This window comes from Lampetra fluviatilis, chromosome 6 (assembly GCF_964198595.1).
Source record: "Lampetra fluviatilis chromosome 6, kcLamFluv1.1, whole genome shotgun sequence".
Lineage (NCBI taxonomy): Eukaryota > Metazoa > Chordata > Hyperoartia > Petromyzontiformes > Petromyzontidae > Lampetra > Lampetra fluviatilis.
In genome coordinates, this window is record NC_136280.1 from 2,837,275 (window position 1) to 2,853,466 (window position 16,192).

At 55.2% G+C, this 16,192-nt stretch overlaps 1 protein-coding gene across 6 annotated transcripts in view; it reads right to left on the minus strand.

Annotated features, from left to right (window-relative positions):
• Positions 1-10,616, minus strand: part of LOC144933039 (uncharacterized) — a 69,934-nt gene extending 59,318 nt beyond the window's left edge. Inside the window, exons 1-3 of one of the 6 annotated variants that reach the window (XR_013636970.1) lie at positions 10,438-10,616; positions 8,785-8,941; positions 8,202-8,329 (exon numbers count right to left, since the gene is read on the minus strand). The gene's annotated coding sequence lies outside the window, so the exon portion shown is untranslated. Of the gene's footprint in view, positions 1-406; positions 554-8,201; positions 8,330-8,784; positions 9,088-10,437 lie in introns of those variants that run through there. The other 5 variants (XR_013636971.1, XR_013636969.1, XM_078857498.1 and 2 more) reach the window with 5 other exon arrangements.
• Between the last annotated feature and the right edge of the window lie 5,576 nt (positions 10,617-16,192).

Consider the following 16,192-nt stretch of genomic DNA (forward strand, 5'->3'; position numbering starts at 1 on the left):
TCCCCCCCCCCTCGCTCCCCCCCCCCTCGCTCCCCCCCCCTCGCTCCCCCCCCCCTCGCTCCCCCCCCCCCTCGCTCCCCCCCCCTCGCTCCCCCCCCCCCTCGCTCCCCCCCCCTCGCTCCCCCCCCCCTCGCTCCCCCCCCCTCGCTCCCCCCCCCTCGCTCCCCCCCCCCTCGCTCCCCCCCCCCTCGCTCCCCCCCCCCCTCGCTCCCCCCCCCCTCGCTCCACAGTACACGCAGCACATGGAACACACAGCAGACGCAGCGCACCACGATACACACAGCGCGCACAACACAGCACGTACTGTAGCGAGCACCTATTAAGGCCGGCACATCACACGATGGGGTTGGTGACCAGCACCCGGCGCCCAGCCGCCTTTGTCTCCCCAGTACTGGTATCTACGTACCACACCAGCTCCGCATGTATAGCCGAGGGGGGGGGGTGATCGAACTCGGGTCAGGGGCTCGCGGCGCCACCGCTGCGCGCAATCTCGCGCGCTCTCACGCTGCTCCGAAGCAGCCGTCATCAATATCACTCTCCCTCCAGCAGCAGCAGCAGCAGTCTCCATGCTCCCGCTACCACGACTCCACCCCCACACTTTAGCCCCCCCCTCCATCCTCCTCTACCCCCCCCTGCCCGCACTCCCCCCCGCCCACCACCCCCTGCCCCCCCACCCACCTCCCCCTGCCCACACCCCCCCCACCCACCTCCCCCTGCCGACACACCCCCCACCCACCTCCCCCTGCCCACACCACCCACCTCCCCCTGCCCACACCCCCCCACCCACCTCCCCCTCACACACACCCCCCCACCCACCTCCCCCTGCCCACACACCCCCCTCACCCACCTCCCCCTGCCGACACACCCCCCACCCACCTCCCCCTGCCCACACACCCCCCACCCACCTCCCCCTGCCCACACACCCCCCACCCACCTCCCCCTGCCCACACACCCCCCACCCACCTCCCCCTGCCCACACACCCCCCACCCACCTCCCCCTGCCCACACACCCCCCACCCACCTCGCCCTGCCCACACACCCCCCACCAACCTCCCCCTGCCCACACACCCCCCACCCACCTCCCCCTGCCCACACCCCCCACCCACCTCGCCCTGCCCACACACCCCCCACCCACCTCCCCCTGCCCACACACCCCCCACCCACCTCCCCCTGCCCACACACCCCCCACCAACCTCCCCCTGCCCACACACCCCCCACCCACCTCGCCCTGCCCACACCCCCCCCCACCTCGCCCTGCCCACCCCCCCCCACCAACCTCCCCGCGGCGTCGCGCTCCTCCGAGTGAAGCCGCAGCTGCTCAACTCGCAGACGGAGGGGCGGGGGAGGGTGATGTTGATGGTGATGTTGATGGTGATGTTGATGGTGATGTTGATGGTGATGTTGATGGTGATGTTGATGGAGATGTTGATGGTGATGTTGATGGTGATGTTGATGATGATGTTGATGATGATGGTGATGTTGATGGTGATGTGATGTTGATGGTGATGTTGATGGTGATGTTGATGGTGATGTGAGGTTGTTGGGGAGGTGTGTGGCGGATGATGATGATGACGATTAGAGGTGTGATGATTGCGTCGCGGGTAGGAGTTAAGGTGTGATAGGGGGAGGGGCGGATGATGATGGTTGCTACGGAGGGGGATGATGATGATGCAGATGATGAAGATGGTGATGATGGCCATGATCACTCAATGTAAACCCAGCTCTTATATCCATCCTCTCCTGCCTCCCCCAACATCCCCGAGGTTGTGATGGAAGGCATGGCGATGATCACGATGATGATAATGATGATATAGGGGATGAATGGTGGTGTGGAGGTGATGGCGATGATGATGATGGTGATGATGGAGGACCGATCGATGACGGTATCGGGCCATCACGTGCCTCGGGAGGAGGTGTGACAGGCGGTCGAGGATGATGGATGATGGGGATGAGGGAGGCAGGGTGGGTGGGTGGTGTTGGCGCAGAGGAGGAGATGTGTGTATGTTGAACTTATTTCGCACCGTAGCTAGCCAACCGCGATGCTGCACATGCTACCTTCTTAGAATTTTCACATACTGCTGCTATCGTGGGTTTAGTTTGCCATTTTATTAAACAAGTTTGTTATATATATAAAGAGAAGATTGCAAGAGAATTAATTACACTCGCGGCGGGAACAGCAACACACTAAACGTGAAAAAAAACGTTTTTAAAGAAATTAGTTTGCCAATCCCGATTTAAAAGTGCGTCGGCTACCAGCGGCTTACTAATACCGGCAAGGAAGAGCGAAAAGCCAAAAGCCGCCGCCGCCTCTGCTGCAGCTGCGATTATCACCCCCCCAGATCGTGCGATAAGCCCGTGACGAGGGCGATGACAAATGAATCCCTTCGCCGAATCTTAACCCAAGCTCTCTTCCTCTCTTCTCTCCATCCACCACCAACCCCCGTACCGAGGTGGCGCGGGGAGTCTCGGGGGGGGGGTGGGTGGGTAGCCGTCACGGGACGTGTAATATTCCCTGCACGCACGGGCCTCCACATATGAAAAGTTAATCCGGGATATGGAAGAATTTGAGGCGACTCACTGTGATCCCGAGTAATTCGGGGGCGAAATCCCGCAAGCGTTGCGGCACAGATAACGGCCGCGGAGAGAGGCGATCTGCATGAGCCAAGCGTTTAAACGGCGACGTGACGGGACTTAGCTCACACACACAGACACAAGCACACACACACACACGGACACACACACACCGACTCACACACAGACACACACACACAGACATACCGACTCACACACAGACACACACACACAGACACACCGACACACACAGACACACACACAGACACACACACAGACATACCGACACACACACAGACACACACACAGACATACCGACACACACACAGACACACACACAGACATACCGACACACACACGGACACACACACAGACACACACACACGGACACACACACAGACACACACACAGACACACCGACACACACACACAGACACCGACACACCGACACACACACACACACACCGACACACACACCGACACTCACACACACCGACACACACACACCGACACACACGGGCAGGCAAAGATCCTCCGTATAGCCCCGTGCAGACTGGAGCAAGTGCCCGCGCAGGAAGCGCGTGACCAGCGCCACGCCCGGCCGCCTTTGTCTCTCCCCCAGTGGCGATGTTTACACACCGCACCAGGTACTCATGAGGCCGAGTCGAACAAACACCACCGCGTTCAAAGACACACACACAAACAACATCAACTACGACCACATACCTTACTCAGTTGGGATTATACGAATGTCCCCCAGGAGTAACTCTTGCAAATGGGACTCATCCGAGTCCCTTGAGAGCCCGCCCTGGTCTTATGCCCAATGCGACGTCGACGATCATCGCAAAGGTGCGCAAATGAAGGTGCTGTTCGCGAGCACCTCTCACGGGCACGGTGGCACCCGCGCGCAAGTGCTGTTAGCGAGCACCTATGAAGGCCGACACGGCACGCGAGAGGAGGGGGGGGGGGCTGTGATGGCCGATGTTTACTGCACACCGCGCCGGGTACTCATTTAAGGCCGAGTTGACCTAGGGGAGGCCCGTGGACCTGTTCAGATATTCGCCACCGCCGTTAGCGCAGTGTGTTGGTGGGTTGGCGCAATGCGCTGACACACTACACTACCGCTCCCCGCTCGGCCACAAAGACGAAGACCCGTCCCCGTATAGCCTTTGGGGCAAGTGCTGTCAGACGCAACAAAGATAAAGACAAAGATCCCCCATATAGCCTCAACAGGCTTTGGGAGAAAGTGCTGTTAGCGAGCACCTATGAAGGCCGGCACGGCACACGAGGGGGTGGGTGGCCAGCACCACGCCCGACCGCCTTTGTCTCCCCAGTGGCGATGTTTACTACACACCGCACCAGGTGCTCATTTGAGGCTGAGCTGTCAGACACACGCATAGTGACACATACAATGAGCACAACACTCGTACACACACACACGCGCGCGCCCACACAACCAACCCAAACACACACACACGTCACGAAAATGTGAGCATCACACCTTACACACACGCACCGTAATAACAATCTTAACACCAAACAGACACACACACACGCCGACACAACAACACACAGACACACACCAACACTAGCAACATATAATCAACCTATTACAATAATCTGCATCCTAAACGCACCAACAATATAGCAAAAATAAAATCTTACAACCGCACAGATCGTCTGCGTCCTACACAAGAACTACAAAGACAAAGATCCCCCTGAACAGACTGTTGGGGCAAGTGCTGTTAGCGAGCACCTATGAAGGCCGGCACGGCACACGAGGGGGTGGGTGGCCAACACCACGCCCGGACGCCTTTGTCTTCCCAGTGGCGATGTCTACACAACGCGCCAGGTACTCGTCTAAGGCTGAGTCGACCTAGGAGACGCCCAGGACCGGTACAGATAATCTTTACCGATGTAGGCCGTGAGCAGGAATCAAACTCGGGACGCCGGGTTCGTAGCGTAGCGCTAACCGCTACACTACCGCTCCCCACAAAGACACCACACACACATATTGCACACACCACACACACACACCTTATAATACAACAATATATCTCCCGTCCGTATAGCCTTTTAACAGACTGCTGGGGTAAGTGCCGATCGCTAACGCCTACGAAGGCCGGCGCTGTGGAACACGACGAGATGGGTGGCCATCACCCACGCCCGGCCGCCTTTGTCTTCCCAAGTGCTACAACACCGCACCAGGGACTTATTTAAGGCCCAGTCGATCAGAGGGGGGGGGAGGAGGGGGGGTAATAATTAATCGAAGGGCAAAGTTCACGTCCAACATTCGTCACCCAATGTTGGGGGTTGAATTTTTTTTGTTTGTGAGCGGCACTCAAACTCGTCCTTGATTGACGCTGGCGACGACTCGATCGGGGCTCAGCGGTAATTCCCCCAACCCCCCCCCCCCCAAAACCCTAACCCCCACCCCCCACAACTTCACCCACCAACCTCAAATCGGCGGGCGCAATAAATGCCGATAATAAAATAATGTCGGTGGTGGGGAGAGCGATTAGGGAGGCTTTCGCTGTCCACTCGAGTCGATAAACGGCCGCCTGGCGCCCGCTCCACACAGAGGGGGGGTATCCATGAGATGGACGCACGGGAGAGGAGTGCTTGGGCGGGGGGGGGGGCACGGCCCTAGGAAAGGGGGGCCCGGGAGCGTGGTGAGGGGGAATGAGGAGGGGGGCAGTAGACAAGCCGAGAGGAGTAACACACGGGGACGTGGAGAGATGAGAAGACGCTGAGCAGAGACGCAGTGAGAGACGGGCATGGGTATACAGAGGAGACACGGAGACACAGGGACACGGGTTTGGGTGTATAGGGGAGACACTGATACACGGGCATGGGTATACAGAGGAGACACGGAGACACAGAAACACGGGTTTGGGTAAATAAGGGAGACACGGATACACGGACATGGGTATACAGAGGAGACACGGAGACACAGAGACACGGGTTTGGGTAAATAAGGGAGACACGGATACACGGACATGGGTATACAGAGGAGACACGGAGACAGGAGAATAAGACGTGCAGAAACATAGAGAGACAGCGTAGAGACGCAGTGAGACACGCAGAGACACACAGAGACACACAGAGACACAGAGACACGCAGAGACACACAGAGACACAGAGACACGCAGAGACACAGAGACACACAGAGACACAGAGACACGCAGAGACACAGACCTGATAGAGAGATACAGACGTACAAAGATCCCCAGTGTAGCCTTAACAGACTGTTGGGGCAAGTGCTGTTAGCGAGCACTTATTAAGGCCAGCACGGCACACGAGGGGGTGGGTCGCTAGCACCACCCCCGGCCGCCTTTGTCTCCCCAGTGGCGATGTTTACACATCGCACCATGTACTCATTTGAGGCCGAGTCGAGCTAGGGGAGGCCCAGGACCGGTTCAGATAATCGTCATTGGTGTTGGCCGTGAGCGGGAATCGAACTCGGGACGCCGGGTTCGTAGCACCACCGCTCCCCACAGACACACACACAGAGACACATATATACATAGAGACACATAAACACACATGTCCATTGCGGAGTCATAAAGACACACTAAGAACGATTCAGTGAGACACAACTACAGCGTAGAGAGAAATGGACAGAGACATAAAGAGATCTAAAGACAAATATCCCCCATATAGCCTTAACAGACTGTTGGGGCAAGTGCTGTTAGCGAGATATACGCACGGGGACAGACAGAGGCACAGACACAGAGAGGAAGACAGTCTGAGACACGTGCAGCAGACGTAGACACAAGACAGACGTACATGCAGATATTCACAAACATGCACAGTGGTACACGCGGACACTACGTAACCCAGAGAGACAGACACAGAGACCGACGCATAGACACGCAGGGATAGTCACACATTCATACAGACACACAGACACATATATATAATGTAATCAAAGATGTAACAGGCTGGTGGGGCAGGCGCTGTTTGCAAGTGCTCACGAAGGGAAGCACAATGCACGAGAAACTCGCGTGGTCACAACCAAGCCCGGTCGCCTTTGTCTCTCCCAATGCGCGTATGTTTACACGCCCGTATCGGGTGTGGGTTTATGGCTGGGCTGGCCTGGGCGAGGTCCAAATCTGGTTCAGATATCGCTCGCAGCTGCCGGTTTAGCCACGTTAACAGCGCTTAGCCACTGCGGTTCTTGTATGTTTACATTCGCATATAGATACAGAGACGCACAGACACACACAGTGGACTCGCACACAGACGCAGAAACACAAATACAAAGATGCACACACACACACGTACATACGAGGATCACCCGAATCGCTCTGCGAACCCTTCGGGCAAGTCCTGTTATCGAGTACGTAATCAGGCCAGCATGGCACACGAGGCCGACCGCCTTTGTCTTTCTCCATTGAGCATGTTTGCACACTGCCCCGTGTATTTGTTTAAGGCTAAATTTGACCTCGAGAAGGCACAGGACCGGTTAGCATGCACAGCACTTGCCACACATACATACACACACGCACGCATATTACAATGCTCCCATACATCAAAGCCAAAGATCACCGCTATAGTGTTCACAGGCAGTTGGGTGATGTAGGCGAGTAGCCGGAATGGCGTAACCAACACCACGCCCGATCTCCCACAGTGGCGATGTTCACGGGGCTTGCCAGGCTACCAATTTAAGGCTGAGTCGACCCCGTCGGTGATGGTGGTGGTGGTGAGCGGAAATAAACCTCGGCTCAGCGGGTTAGTAGCGGAGTGGTACTCCACCGCTCCCCACACATTGATATACAGACACACACAGACACACACACAGACACACACACAGACAGACACACCGTAATATTAGACACAATCCACTGACACATACACTAACTAACATAGTCGCGCTGACTAAGACCACCGGTATAGCCTTAACAGACTATTGGGGCAAGTGCTGTTAGCGAGCATCTATGAAGGCCGGCACGTCACGCGAGGGGGTGGGGGGCATACACCACGCCCGGCCGCCTTTGTCTCCCCCGTGGTGATGTTTACACACCGCACCAGGTACTCATTTGAGGCCGAGTCGACCTAGCAACCGGTTAAGATAATCGTCACTGGTGTTGGCGGTGAGCGGGAATCGAACCCGTGTCGTCAGGTTCGTAGCGCAGCGCACTAACCGCTACACCACCGCTCCCCACACACACACACACTGACACACACTAACACACACACGCTGACACACACACTGACACACACACACTGACACACACACACACTGACACACACACTAACACACACACACTGACACACACACTGACACACACACACTAACACACACACGCTGACACACACCCTGACACACACACACTGACACACACACACACTGACACACACACTAACACACACACACTGACACACACACTAACACACACGCTGACACACACACACTGACACACACACACTGACACACGCGGACACACACACACGGACACACACACACACGGACACACACACACTGACACACACACACACTGACACACACTGACACACACACGGACACACACACACGGACACACACACACATTGACACACACACATTGACACACACACACACACGTACACACACACACACACGGACACACACACACACACACGCTTACGCAATGCGTCGCTCTTTGGCCCCTCTGCTGTTCCGTGCGCTGAGAGCCACTCTCCGGATTCTGAGCCTTGGGAGTCCTCCCTCCCTCCCTCCCCACCCAGAGGCGAGCAGCAGCAGCAATCACTCCGCCTTGCCAATCACAGCCACGGGGGGAGGGGGGGTGAAATAAAGCGCATCCTCACGCTTTCGCTCACCGCCCCATCGCTCACCCTCCCTTCCTCCTCATTACCACCATCATCCCTCCTTCTGCTTTCTCCCCCCCCCCTCCTCATCATCATTTTCCTCCTGGCTGTAAAGTCGTCCACAGTATCACACCTCTGTGTGCGTCTCTCTCTCTCTCTCATTACAGCGGCCTCTCGCGTGGAGGGAGGCGGGGACATTTTACTATTTGTGTGTTTGCCTGGCTACGTACGCCGTTTCGCGAACTGGCATTGTAGAGAGAGAGTGTGTGTGTGTGTGTGCGTGTGTGTGTGCTTGTGTGCTTGTGTGCGTGTGTGCTTGTGTGCGTGTGTGCGTGTGTGGCCCCATCACTCGCAAACAAATGTAAAGACAAAGATTCCCCCCTCCCGTCTAGCTTAACAGACCGTCGGGGCAAGTGTTGTAAGCGAGCACCCATGAAAGCCGGCACGGCACGCGAGGGGGTGGGTGGCCAGCACCACGCCCGATCGCCTTTGTTTCTCCAGTGGCGATGTTTACTACACACCGCACCAGGTACTCTTTTGAGGCCGAGTCGAGGCTGGGCTGTCAGACACAGAGACAGAGACAGATACAATGGGCACAACACTCGTACACGCGCAACTACACACGCTTCACTAACAATGTGAACGACATACACACACTACACACACACTACACACACACTACACACACACTACACACACACTACACACACACTACACACACACTACACACACACTACACACACACACACTACACACTACACACACACACACTACACACACACTACACACACACTACACACACACTACACACACACTACACACACACACTACACACACACACTACACACACACACTACACACACACTACACACACTACACACACACTACACACACACACTACACACACACACTACACACACACTACACACACACTACACACACACACTACACACACACTACACACACACACACTACACACACACACACTACACACACACTACACACACACACTACACACACACACACACACTACACACACTACACACACACACTACACACACACACTACACACACTACACACACACTACACACACACACTACACACACACACACTACACACACACTACACACACACTACACACACACTACACACACACTACACACACACTACACACACGGACCGTAATAACACTCTGAACACAGACACACACCAACGCTACCAACACACAACCAACCTGTATCATATTCTGCACATCAAACGCTTCCAACATTACACACCAGGTACTGGACTTATTTAAGGCTGAGTCGACCTAGGGGAGGGCCAGGACCGGTGCAGATCGTCGCCACGGGTGTTGGCCGTGAGCGGGAATCGAACTCGGGTCGCCGGGTTCGTAGCGCAGCGTAGCGCTCACCGCTGACACCCGTACAGAGACAGATGTACGCACACACCGATGTACACACACACTGATGTACACACACACTGATGTACACACACACACACCAATGTACACACACAGACACGCACACTGATGTACACACACACACCGATGTACACACATAGACACACTGATATACAGACACACACACACCGATGTACACACACACAAACAGACACACTGATGTACACACACAGAAACACCCTGATGTACACACACAGACACACACACACCGATGTACACATACAGACACACACACACATACACCGATGTACAGACACGAACACTGACGTGCACACACAGACAAACGCACTGACGTACACACACTGACGTACACACACTGACATACACACACAGACAAACGCACTGACATACACACACAGACACACACACTGACGTACACACACTGACATCACACACGCACTGACGTACACACACAGACAAACGCACTGACGTACACACACTGACGTACACACAAACTGACATACACACACTGATATGCACACACAAACACATCAACTGACGTACACGCACTGACGTACACACACACAGACACACACACTGACGTACACACACACAGGCACTGACGTACACACACTGACACACGCACGGTACGTACGCAGCGCCGTGCGGCAGGAGCCCCCGAGGCACGGAGCCCCCCCCCCCCTCGCCGCCCTCCGGGCCCCGCGGGCGCGCGCACGTGTCCCGTTGTGAGCGCGCACGCGAGCATAGGCATCGTGGACGTGATGGGCCACAGCGAAGCGAAGCTCTCTCTCTCTATATATATAGTCCACCCACCCTCCCCCCCCCACAGACGACTCCCGACGGCAAAAAAACCTGCAGCTCCCTTCTCCTCCCTCCCCCTGCGTCGCCACCCTGCTGCCCCTCGCTCGCTCGCTCGCTCTCGACTTCGCTCGATCGCTCGCAGCCTCCCATTACACCTGCCCTTCTTACTCTCCCTCGCCCCTCTCCTTCGTATCTCCCCCACCTTCCCCCTCCCATCAGGTACGCGCGCGCGCGCTCTCTCTCTCACCCCCCCATCTCCCCTCCTCCTCCCGTCTTTCTCACCTCACCGCTCCCCTCCCATAGCCCGCCCCCACCCACCTCTCCAATCCCTCCCCACTTCACACCCCACCCCCACCTCCCTCCACTCTTCTCCCTCCCATAGTCACACCCCCTTCTCCTCACCCATCCCTCCCACTTCATCTTCCCTCCCTCCCCACCCACCACAGCACCTCCCCTCCCCCACCACTCATCCCTTCTACCGCACACCACCACACCCGCCGCCACCGCCGCCGCCGTCGTCGTCGTCGTAGTCGTCTTCCGCTGCGCGCCAACGTTTCCCTACGGCCGGGGCACAGGGACACCGCCGCTCCATCATCGCCATCAATAGACGAAGATCAACCCCCGCGTAGCCTGTAAGCGGACTGTGTTGGGGCAAGTGCTGTGAGCAGCGAGTCGCAGCGCCTATGAATGCCGGCGCTGTGGCACACGAACCGGGGGGGGGTGGTGGGGGTGGCAAGCACCACCACCACCATCATCACCACTGTCACCGCGACTATCACCACTACCGTCACCACCAAATGCGTTGACATTAGTGCAAGAAGCACGTGCAACATGAAAACTCAACGCGTTCGTCCAGTGACACGTTGTGTGGTCTTAAAATAAAGACTATATAATATGCGACGTTTAGGACAATGGCCCTTAAGGTCTGCATGGCCTGTGGGCTTCCACTGTCGAGTCAATCGGCCCATGAGCCAGGACAGGCGTCGGCACCACCTAAGTTCGTGACGCTTGCTGAGTACAGATTCATTTACACGGCTAAATAGCAGTGGATTACTTTAAAACCTCCACTCAATTCAAACGGCTATCTCATAATTCACTTATCGTTGCGCACGTGAATGCTATTGTGCGCAACGGTGGCGAGTATACATGATATTTGGAGTTTGCGTGTCTCTCTCTCTCCCCGTGGTCGTGTGGAATCTTCTCCGGCTCCTCCGGGGTTCCCCCCCCCCCCTCCACATTTAGAATGAACATCACGCGTTTAGAGGATTAGGCTGCTATAAATGTCGGCATGATGATGATAGGCCACTTGGTTGAGCTATCGTTTGTGAGAGTCAGGTCGCTTCTAAAAAAATAGCTACATAGCTCAATGGGCCGGGGGGGGGGGGGCCTTACCTGGTAAAGAAAATTTGAAAAAATGTGTTTGGTTTAAAATAACTTGGGGGTAGCGAGGTGAACCTGTGATGATGATATCTTACACAACGGCAGCCCCCCTCCCTACATCCGCGTCTCCTCCACTCGAGTTCAAGTGCCCCGCGCTTGTCTAACCAGGCGAGAGGTCAAGAGGTCACGGTTAATAGTCTGCCCCGAGGGGACCGATGATTGCTGCGAAAGAGTATAAATCCACCTCGATTTGAAGCTTTCGTGACTGCAGGAATCCATACCCGGTTGGTTCTTTCGGGTAAAGTCACGCAGGTAGAAAATAAAAAAAATGACGACGTTTCGGGCGCAACACACAAGCGTCCATCATCAGGTGGAAAAGCATGGCCCGTTTAAAACAGTCTGCCTCAGCAGGAGGCCATGCTTACTCACCTGACTGACGCTTGTGTTGTTTTATACCCACGTGACTTTACCAGAAAGGACCAACGAGTATGAATCCACCTCGTTTAACGCGGCAGTGGTGGCAGTGGTGGTAGACGCCGCAGCGAAGCGAGGGATTGCTGTTTAAGTGAGACGGGGGGATTTCTCTGTGTGTCATTCCGCGTGCTGTGTCACTCCGCTCAGCCACGCTGCCCCCCAAAAAATATATATTCTATGATTCTTTCGTTAAGGTCACGTAGATAGAAAAATAATAACAAATTTTTTTTACAAATTTTTTATAAAGTGAATACAAAATAATAAATATCATACTCGTTGGTTCTTTCGGTAAAGTCACGTAGGTATAAAATAAAATAATTTAATAAAAACATATTTAATTTTATTTTATACCTACGTGACATTGCCGAAAGAACCAAAGAGTATGGATTTGCTGCAGTCACGAAAGCTTCAAATCAATCAAATATCATCTTCATGGTTCTTTCGGTAAAGTCACGTAGAAGGGAAATAATAAAATAATAAAAATTACATTAAATTCTCACGAAGTTTCGGCCACAACGCAAGCAACCGTCCTGCGTTGTGGCCAAAACGTCGTGAGAACTTTATTATGTTTTATTTTTATTATTTTATTATTTCCCTTCTACGTGACTTTACCGAGAGAACCAAGAATATGAGTCCCTGCAGTCACGAAAGCTTTAAATCGAAAAATAAAACATCACTTTAAAAAAAATTATAATTGTATTGTTATTATTTTTCTATCTACGTGACTTTACCGAAAGAACCAAAGAGTATAGATTCCTGCAGTCACGAAAATTTTAAGTAAAAAAATATAGAAAGTTCAGGAATCGCGTTATGACGGCCGCGCGTTATAGCGGAAACGCGTGGTTGCGTGCAAGAAAAAAAGCGAGGGCTTAACCGTAGAGTGCGCAATCCCCGGTGGGGTAGCTGGCGGTGTTGCTGTCGAATTCGTGAGAATATTTGGGAGGGTGACGCCCGCCACGCGGTGGCCTTCCTCGTTGTGAACGACGTGCAGGCGGCGATCTTTCGCGTCCGCCGCGAGCGAAGCCGACTGCGCGCGGTCGTCGCATTACAACACCCGCAACAACAACAACAACACGCGTCTGGCCACAACAACAATCGTCTGGCCGCAACAACAAACGTCTGGCCACATCAACAGGCGTCTGGCCACATCAACAGGCGTCTGGCCACAACAACAAGAGTCTGGCCACAACAACAAACGTCAGGCCACAACAACAACACACGTCTGGCCACAACAACTAACGTCTGGCCGCATCAACAACAAACGTCTGGCCGTATCAACAATCGTCTGGCCACATCAACACGCGTCTGGCCACATCAACAATCGTCTGGCCACAACAACAAACGTCTGGCCGCATCAACAACAATCGTCTGGCCACAACAACAAGAGTCTGGTCACAACACATCAACAAGCGCCACTCCAGACGTGCACGCGCGCAGCAGCAGCAGTAGCGACAGCGGCATCCTCGTCCTCACTCCACCCACCATGATCACCCACTCTAATGATGCCGGAGGACTCATTACTTAAGCCTACCGCATTAGGCACAGCCCTCTAATTAAACGCCGCGTGAGGTGTGCTTCGTAAGCGCGGGGGGTATCCCACCCACCTCCACTCACGCCCCCCCCCCCCCAATCACTCACAGCGCTTTAGACGCCCTTGTGTGTGGCCGCCTGTGCGTTTGCCGGGGGCTACTCCGGCGGCCTTAGCGAAGCCGTGTTCATGGGGCACTGAGATTGACCAGAATGGGGGACGCCACGTGGCGGCGAAGAGAGGCAACGCAGAGACGGCCACGGAGACCGGGCACAGGGGAAGCGGCATCTGGGTTCTGTTTGACGTCCCACACCTCGGTGGCGAGATGTTAACTACCTCGCCTGGTCTACAGGAGGTCGTGGGTTCGATCCAGACCCTGACACCTGCTGCTGTATAGTTTGAGTGTGCGTGTCTCTCTCTCATCATCATCATCATCACGGTGGCTAGGAGATGTTAATTACCTCGCCTGGTCTACAGGAGGTCGTGGGTTCGATCCAGACCCTGACACCTGCTGCTGTATATATTGAGTTTGCGTGTCTCTCTCTCATCATCATCATCACGGTGGCTAGGAGATGTTAACTACCTCACCGGGTATACAGGAGGTCGTGGGTTCGATCCCGACCCTGACACCTGCTGTATATATTGAGTTTGCGTGTCTCTCTCTCTATCGGTGGTCGCGTGGATTTTTCTCCGGGTGCTCCGTTGGTGTTTCCCTCCACATTTATTATTTTGCCGCTATAAACTTCCACGTGATGATGATGATAAGCCACTTTGTTTAGCGATCATGTGTGGCCAGGTCGCTTCCGAAATAGAGCTGTATGGCTCAGTGAGCCTTACCTGGTAAAATAAAATACAAATTAGTTGAATCTTGATTTGAAGCTTTCGTGACTGCAGGAATCCATCCTCTTTGGTTCTTTCGGTAACGTCGTGATTTATTTTATTTTATTTCTACCTACGTGACTTTACCGATAAAAATTAGTTAAGTTTAGCTTTTGTCGTTTAGCTTCAGTCCTGGACTCACACGCGTAGCTCCGCCCACTACTCAGGTAGCCAACCCCATTACTCTGGTAGCCCGTCCATTGCCCAGGTAACACCGCCTACTAGTCAGATAGCCCCGCCCACTATCCAGGTAGCCCCGCTCACTACTCCGATAGCCCCGCCCACTACTCCAATAGCCCCGCCCACTACTCAGATAGCCCCGCCCACTACTCAGGTAGCCCCGCCCACTACTTAGGTAACCCCGCCCACTACTCCTGTAGCCCCGTGCACTACTCCGGTAGCCCCGCCCACTATCCAGGTAGCCCCGCCCACTATCCAGGTAGCCCCGCCCACTACACAGGTAGCCCCGCCCACTACTCCGGTAGCCCCGCCCACTACCATGTAGCCCCCGCCCACTACTCAGCGAGCCCCAACACGAGTTCAACCACCGCGTACCACGTCACGATGCTTCCTCCTCCTTCTCTCTCTCTGCTGTAGTAATAGTAACGCATGTTGAACTTCTTTCGCACCGTACGCAGCCAGCCATGGTGATCCAAGCAAACATCACTCACTCCGATATCGACACTGCACTTAATTTTTTTTAAATCGTGCTGCTTGTTCCTGTCCGCGTGGCTTGTGCGCGCGTGTGCTCGGCGAAACGTGAGTCTCGGTATTTATTTATTCATGAAAACAAAAAACAAACTAAAAGTAAATAATTAATGAAGGAAGGTGTGGGGGGGTGGGGGGGAAGCTGCTGCGGCGAACGACGCCTCAATTATGGCGGCGAGCAGGGGAAGTCATCTCGGAATGGAGCTGTAATGTCCATCATCTGTTAGGTCCGCAGCTCGGAGCAAGCGTGGCGCAGGGCGTAAGCTGGGCGGGGACTCGGGCGTGGGATGACCCCCCCCCATCCCCCCCACCAATCCCCCTCCTCCCTGCCCCCCCTCGCCCCCCACCCACCCCCCTCCTTCCCCCCTTCGCCCCCCACCGTGCCACCCCCCCCCCCCATCCCCCCCACCCACCCCCCTCCTCTCTGCCCCCCCTCGCCCCCCACCCACCCCCCTCCTTCCCCCCTTCGCCCCCCACCGTGCCACCCCCCCCATCCCCCCCACCCACCCCCCTCCTCCCTGCCCCCCCCCCTCGCCCCCCACCGTGCCACCCCCCTCCCCTCTGTCCCGTCTCATTAAGGCAGCGAGCGGAGATGGGATACAAAAACTAAATCTCAAAT